We start from the raw sequence: 8,595 nt of genomic DNA on the forward strand, positions 1-8,595 counted from the left end.
CACTTCCCTAATGAATAAGATTGTTGAACATTTCTTTACATGCTACTCAGCCATTGAAATCCTCAGCTGAGAATTCTTTTTTAGCTCTGTACCCCATTTTTAATAAGGTTATTTGATTCTCTAGAGTCTAACATCTTGAATTCTTTATATATATTGGATATTACCTCTCTATCAGATGTAGGTTGGGAAAGATCTTTTCCTAATCTGTAGGTTGCTGTTTTGTCCTAATGACAGTGTGCTTTGCCTTATAGAAGCTTTGCAATTTTATAAGTTCCCATCTGTAGATTCTTGATCTTAGAGCATAAGCCATTGATATTTTGCTCAGGAAAATTTCCCCTGTGCACATGGGTTCAAGGCTCTTCCCTACTTCCTCTTCTATTAGTTTGTGTGTATCTGGTTTGATGCGGAGGTCCTTGATCCACTTGAACTTGAGCTTTTTACAAAGAAATAAGAATGGGTCTATTTGCATTTTTCTTCATGCTGGCCTCCAGCTGAACCAGTACCATTTGTTGAAAAATGCTGTCATTTTTCTACTGCATGGTTTTAGCTCCTTTGTCAAAAATCAAGTGACCATAGGTGTATGGATCCACTTCTGGGTCTTCAATTCTATTCCATTGATCTACCTGCCTGTCTCTGTACCAATATCATACAGTTTTTGTATTACTATTGCTCTGTAATACAGTTGGAGGTTAGGGATAGTGATTCCCCCAGGAGTTCTTTTTTTTTGTTGAGAATAGTTTTTGCTATTCTGGGTTTTATGTTATACCAATTGAATTTGCAAATTGCTCTTTCTAACTCTATGAATAATTGAGTTTGAATTTATATGGGTATTGCATCGAATGTGTATATTGTTTTTGGCAAGTTGGCCCTTTTTACTATATTAATCCTGCCAATCCATGAGCATAGAACTGTCATCTTCTGAGACTTTCTTCAATTTCTTTCTTCAGAGACTTGAAGTTCTTGTCATACAGATCTTTTACTTGTTTGGTTACAGTCACACTGAGGTATTTTATGTTATTTTTGACTATTGTGAAGGCTGTCATTTCCCTAATTTCTTTTTCAACCTGATTATCCTTTGAGTAAAGAAAGTCTACTGACTTGTTTGAGTTAATTTTATATCTAGCCATTTTGCTGAAGTTGTTTATCAGCTGTAGAATTTCTCTGGTGGAATTTTTGGAGTCACAGTACTTGAGTATACTATCCTACCATCTGCAAATAGTGATATTTTGACTTCTTCCTTTCCAATTTGTATCCCTTTGACTTTCTTTTGTTGTCTAATTTGTTAAAAATGCTCTAACTTGTCCATTGGATGGTTTCAACTCCTTTGTTGAAGATAACGTGACCATAGACATGTGTATTCATTTCTGGGTCTTCTATTCTATTCCCTTGATCTACCTGCCTATATCTGTACAAATACCATACAGTTTTTAATCATTATTCCTCTGTAATACCACTCAAGGTCAGAGATGGTGATCCCCCAGAAGTACTTTTATTGTGGAGAATAGTTTGGATAACCCAAAACACCTGAGAACAATAATGCTGATCTAAAATCCTAGATCGTGAAGATAATATTGTTCTTTAAAGAGGATATAAATATTGCCCCAGTACTTTAAGAGGCTAACACAGAAGGGTAAAGGAAGTCTCCATAAAACCCAGAGAGAAAAACTGCACCTCCTCTTTGGATCCTGTCTGGAGTCACAGATGAAAAAAAAGAGGATATAAATAACTCACTGAAAGAAATATATAAAAACACAGATAAACAGGTAGAAGCCCTTAAAGAGGAAACAAATATATCTCTTCAAATAATACATGACAATACAATCAAACAAGTGAAGGAATTGAATAAAGCAGTCCAAGACCTTAAAATGGAATTAGTAACAATAATGAAAGCCAAAATGGAGGCAACCATTGAAATGGAGAACCTAGGAAAGATATCAGGAATTATGGAAGTAAGCATCACCAACAGAATACAAGAGAAAGAAGACTTCAATAACAACAAAAAACAACAGAAATCCCATGGAAACTGAACAACACTCTATGCAATTATAACTTGGTCAGGGAAAAAAATAAAGAAGGAAATTACAGATATCCTGGAATTCAATAATAATGATGACACAGTTTACAAAGACATATGGGACACAATGAAAGCAGTGCTAAGAGGGAAATTTGTAGCACTAAGTTCACTTTTAAAGAAACTTTGGGGTCTTACCCCAAAGTTAATAGGATACCTAAAAGCTCTAGAACAAATGAAAGCAAACACACCAAGAGAAACTAGACTGGAGAAAATAGTCAAATACTGGACTGAAATTAACACAATATAAACAAAGAATTAACGAAAACAAAAGCTGGTTATTTGAGAAAATCCACAAGTTAGAGAAACCCTAGCCAAATTAACTATAGCCCACAGAGACAGAATTCAAATTAGTAAAATCTGAAATGAAAAGGGAGACATAACAACAGAAATTGAGGAAATTCAAAAAATCATCAGCTCCTACTACAAAAGTCTATACTCAACAAATCTGGAAAATCTGGAAGAAATGGACAATTTTCTAGACAGATACCAGGTACCAAAGTTAAATCAAGAACAGGTAAACTATCTAAACAGATCCATATCCCTTGAGGAAATAGAAATTAGAAACCTCTCAACTAAAAAAAAAGCCTGGGACCAGATCACTTTAGGGATAAAACCAGAAGAAACACTACCTAATTCATTCTATGAAGCCACAATTACTCTGATAGCTAAACCACACAGTAGCAAAACAAAGAAAGAGAACTTTAGACCAATTTCGCTTATAAATATCAATGAATATATATTCAACAAAATTCTAGTAAAGGTAATCCAAAAACACATCTAAGCCATCATCCACCAAGATCAAGCAGGCTTCATCCCAAGAATACAATGTTGATTCAATACATGAAAGTACATTAATGTGATCCACTATATAAATAAATTTAAAAATGTCACATGGCCATCTCATTAGATGCTATAAAAACATTTGACACAATATAGCATACTATCATGTTAATAGTATTAGACAGATCAGAAATTCAAGACCCATACATAATAAAAGCAATATACAATAAACCAAATGCCAATATCAAATTAAATGGAAAAAATACTTGAAGCAATCACAGTAAAATCAGGGACAAGAAGAGGCTGCCCACTCTCCCTGTATCTATTCAATATAGTACTTGAATTTCTAGCTTGATCAATAAGACAATGACAGGAGATCAAAGGGATACAAATTGGCAAAGAAGTCAAGGTATCACTAATTGCAGATGATATGATAGTATACATAATCAACCCCAACTCTTCTACCAGAGAACTTTTCCAGCTGATAAACAACTTCAGCCAAGTGGCTGGATATAAAATTAACTCAAACAAATCAGTAGCCTTCCTTTATACAAATACTAAATGATCTGAGAAAGAAAATAGTGAAATAGACTTCATAATAATCATAAATAATATAAAATGTCTTGGGGTAACATTAACCAAACAAGTGAAACATCTGTATGACAAGAACTTCAAGTCTCTTAAGAAAGAATTCAAAGATGACCTCAGAAAACGGAGATATTTCCCACGCTCACGGATTGGTAGGATTAACATAGTAAAAATGGCTATCCTACCAAAAGCAATTTTTAGATTCAATGAGATCCTCATCAAAATTCCAACGCAATTCTTTAAAGATATGGAAAAAGCACTTCTTTATTTCATATTGAAAAACAAAAGACCCAGGATAGCAAAAATATTCCTTAACAATAAAAGAACTTCTGGGGAAATCAACATCCTTGACCTCAAGCTATACACATAGCAATAGTGATAAAAATATGTCATTATATTTTTATAGAGGCAACAGGTTGATCATTGGAGGAGAATTGAGAACCCAGAAATAAAGCCACATACTTATGGATACTTATTATTTGAAAAATAAAAATGCAAAAAAAGCAAAAATATAAAACAGAAAAAAGAAAGAATCTTCAATAAATGGTGCTGGTCTAACAGGTTGTCTGTATGGAGAAAAATTAAAATAGATCCATATTTGTTACCTTGCGTAAAGCTCAAGTCCAAGTGGATCAAGGACCTCAACATAAAATCAGATACACTGAAACAAACAGAAGAGTAATTCATAAAGAGTGTCAAACTCATGGGCACGGGGAGGGGTGGGGGTGGATTTCCTAAACAGAACTCCAATGGCTCAGTTGCTAAGATAAGAATTGACAAGTGGGACCTCATGAAACTGAAAATAACTTCTGTAACACAAAGGACATAGTCGGTAGGACAAATTGGCAACCTCCAGATTGGGAAAAAACTTCACTAACCACACATCCAATAGAGGGCTAATATAAAAAACATATAAAGAACACAAGAAGCAACCTCCAAAATTCCAAACAACCTAAGCAAAAATGGAGTATAGAGCTGGACAGAGAATTCACAACAGAGAAATCTCGAATGGCCCAGATACATCTAAGGAAATATTTAAAGAACTTAGTCTTCAGGGAAATACAAATTAAAACAACACTGAGATTACTCCTTACACTAATCAGAATGGCAAACATCAAAAACTCAGGTGACAGCACATTTTGGTGAGGATGTGGAAAAAGAAGAACACTCCTCCATAGCTGGTAGGATTGCAAACTAGTACAAAACTCTGGAAACTCGAATACCCAGCTATACCACTCTTGAGCATGCATGATTCTCACCATACCAAAGAGTCACATGCTCAACTATGTTCACAGTGGCCTTAACTGTGATGGCCAGAAGCTGGAAACAAGCCAGATGTCCCACAACTGAAGAAAGGATACAGAAAATGTAGTTCATTTACACAATGGAGTACTACCCAGCTATTAAGAACAAAGACATCATGAGTTTTGGGTACAAATGGATAGAACTAGAAAATATTATCCTGAGTGAGGTAACTCAGACCCATAAGGACATGCATGCTATGCACTCACTAATAAGTGGATATTAGCCATAAAAGTACATTAATACCCAGTATACAATCCACTGAGCTCAAGAATGTAAAGAAGCACTGAAGGACACAAGTGAGTATGATTCAATCCCACTTGGGAAACAAAAGCATTCATGGGGATTGGGGGGGGGCAAGGAGGCACCTGGATGGAAGTGGAGAGCAGAAGGGGAAAGGGGGAACATGATCAGATATTAGGGTGGGAGGGAACAGGACAGCTGTCCTTAGGGCCAGCAAAAAGAATGGAAATATGCAACCTTGGGTGTGGGAGGTGGGGGGACACTCTAGAATGTACCAGAAAACTGGGAGGTAAAAGACTCTCAGGACTCAAAGGGAGGGACATTCCATGAAATGCCCAACAGTGGGGAAAAGGAACTTGTCGAGTCCACCACCAGTAGAAAGACAGGGCATCAAGTGGAGGGATGAGGTTGCCATCCCACAGTCAAAAACACTGACCCAAAATTGTTGCTGTCTAAAAGAACTGCAGAGACAAAAATGGAGAAGAGGCTGAGAGAAAGGAGATACAAGTTGTGATCTATTTCAAGGGAAGGCTCCAAGGCCTGACACTATTACTAATGCTAAGTTGTGCTTACAGACAGGAGCCTAGCATGGCTGCCATGCAAGAGGCCCAACAAGCAGCTGCCTGAGACAGACACAGATAATTTCATGTAGCCAGGGGACTGAAGTCTGGAACACCTTTGGTTGAATTGGATAAGAGCTAGAAGAAAATGAGGAGGAGAGCGATCCCATAGGATCAACTAACAGCCCATCAGTCTCAACTAACCCAGATCCCTGAGATGTCTCAGATACTGAACCACCAACCAGGTAGCATACACTTGCTGGTATGAAGCCCTGGACACATACACAGCAGAGCACTGACTGCTCTGACCTCAATAAACCCTCCAAAGACTTGAGGCCCCTGGGAATGGCAAAGCCTGGCAGGATAGTGGAGGGGGGGTGTGTCGATTCCAACCCCTACCAGTAGGAAAGGAGTAACACCAAGACGTTCTTCTCAAAGCAGTTTATTCAGGAACCTTTTTGCATGCAAGCAGCAACAATCTCTCTCCAGCTCCCGAGCGCACTCTCTTATAACCTCCCTCAACCACTTCAACCGTCCAGTCTGCATAACCTCCATTCATAGGTCCATGTCACATGGCCTGATCTATTGTCATGGTGCGCCTGCGCAGCTGTCACGATGGGGCGTGGCTTACTTTCAGGTGCTGACTCGGCAGCAGTCCGTGCACTATCTTGGGATTGTTGCTACATCTGCTCCCCACATCTCCCCCTTCTTTATATTTTTGGCAGAGAGAATGCCTGTCTTAGATTGCCCCCTGCAGCAATGCCCCTTACCCATCATTGGGAGACAATTAGCTTAGGTTTGATCCCTGTCTTAGGTTGGTGACACGCCCAGGGAGTCTTACCCGTCATTGACTACTTCTCTAGCATACCAAGCCACACTTAAGGAGACTGTTCTGTTTCCACTGCTGCAAAAGCCTGAATCATTAAGGCTTGAGTTCTGTGTTGATGAAACCGCATATGGCAAATGCACTAAAAGGCCAGGACGCTCATAAGAATCAGGCACAGGGCGAGTCCAGTGAGTCCTGCCCATTCTTTTAGCCGAGAGGCAGCTGTAGTGATCCAATTGGCCAGTCCTCCAGCTAAAGATACGTCCACACGGGTGGAGTTGATATGGACGATAGATTGTCTAAGCTCCTGAACCAGTACAATAAACACAAAAGGAGGCCACATACAGACAGGTGTAGCCTTAAAGGAAACATTAAGCCCATAAGCAAGCTGAGAAACAGAGGTTTCAAACCCTATAGATCCATTCCAATGAAAGCTTACATTACCCCAACCCCCTCCCATTAACATGCTCAGAGGAAAGATATCTGTGTAAATTCAATTCACTCCACATAACAACCACACATTAAAAGGATTACTAGCTACTGCCTGAGCAGGATCCTCATAGGTCCAATTATACCCTGAAAATGAGCCATTATGGGCTGTGCTAATATAAGGAGAAAAGGTAAAATACTTCTTTTACAGCCCATGTTGCCTTTCTAGCCTGACGTCCAGTCCATGGCGCAAGTGACTCATGCGTACCCTTGCAAAAGGGAGCCCATCTATGTTGGGAAGGCATGGTATCATTGCCTTTGGAAATACTGGCAGGCGACACCCCTCGAATCCATGTGGCATTAGCTTTGGTAGAACTATTGATAGGCATGTCAAAACATGCAGCTGATTGATTATCATTTCAGCTGAAGCTGCAATGAATCACTGACAGGCGCTATTTCTCCATTCCATGGCAAAAAGGGTAACTGTAACAAAGCATTAGAAGAGAAAAACCGGGGAAACACTTGTGCAGAATGCGTCAATGGTAGGGGTTTGGGAAATACAGATAAAAGTCCTCAGCGTAGGTCTTCAGTCATCACTGCAGGAAGCATCTGCAACACTAGGAACATCCATAGTATCCTCCTTCCGTTCATCTTGGACCGCTCTGGTCAGTCTCTCCTGGACCCACAGTGGCTGCCGATGATCCTGGGGAAACACACAAACAGACCCTCTTGCCCAGACCAACACTGGGTCAGGGCTCTTCCAACAACCAGTTAAAACATCCTTCCACATCACCATGCCCTTAGGAGAAACATCAGGATTGACGTGATGCTTGGCTGCAACCTGACCCTGCTTATCTCCATTTAAAAAATTCAAGGTAAAGAGAGCAATGGCTAATCTTTCCCTAGGGGTGGAGCCAGCAGAGGCAATTCCCCCCTCTTGTTTAATTAAACATTCTTTTAGGGTGCGATGGGCTCATTCAATAATGCCCTGACCCTGAGGGTTATAGGGTAATCCATGGGTCAATCGAACACCCATCATTTTACAAAAGGACACAAAAGAGGCAGAAGTATAAGCCGGCCCATTATCAGTTTTCAATTCTTTAGGCTGCCTCCAGGCACTCCAAGCTTGAAACCAATGTGCAATCACGTGACGTGCCTTCTCTCCTGTATGTAGAGAGGCAAAAACAACTCCAGAAGCTGTATCAATGGAAACATGAAGATATTTTAACTTTCCAAATTCTGGAAAGTGGGTAACATCCATTTGCCATAGATGTAGAGGGCGCAGCCCGCGTGGATTGACTCCCACTCCAGTCTGAGGCAATAATGGGGCACATGTTTGGCACATTTTTACAATATCCCTTGCCTCCGCTCGAGAAATATTAAAGCGGGATGACAAGGTCTTTGAATTAATATGAAATGTGAATGAAAATCTCGAGCCAATGTAACAGGTGAAGCAATGAAAAAGGCCACGCATGCCTTTGAGGCTTTATCTACAATATCATTCCCCTCAGCTAGGGGTCCAGGCAACCCGGTATGAGCACGGATATGCTGTGCAAAAAAAGGTGAAGACCTACACAAAATTAAGTCTTGTAATGCTAGAACCAATTTTCCAATGGTAGATTTTAAATTAACTTTGCCCACCACCTCCAAACATTGTAACATATTAACAACATATTGGCTATCAGAGATCAAATTAAAAGGGCCTGGAAATAATTCAAACACCTTAATCACAATTTGTAACTCAATAATTTGGGGTGATGCAGGGGGAAATTGTATAATAACTGGTGCTGCTC

At 39.6% G+C, this 8,595-nt stretch overlaps 1 non-coding gene across 1 annotated transcript; it reads left to right on the top strand.

The window, feature by feature from the left end:
* Positions 1-1,587: 1,587 nt before the first annotated feature.
* LOC120094012 (small nucleolar RNA SNORA26) lies at positions 1,588-1,703 on the top strand. Its single transcript, XR_015626239.1, has one exon. It is a non-coding gene; the product is annotated as a small nucleolar RNA SNORA26 (small nucleolar RNA).
* Positions 1,704-8,595: the final 6,892 nt, after the last annotated feature.

This window comes from Rattus norvegicus, chromosome 7, assembly GCF_021556685.1.
Source record: "Rattus norvegicus strain SHRSP/BbbUtx chromosome 7, alternate assembly SHRSP_T2T, whole genome shotgun sequence".
Classification (NCBI taxonomy): Eukaryota; Metazoa; Chordata; class Mammalia; order Rodentia; family Muridae; genus Rattus; species Rattus norvegicus.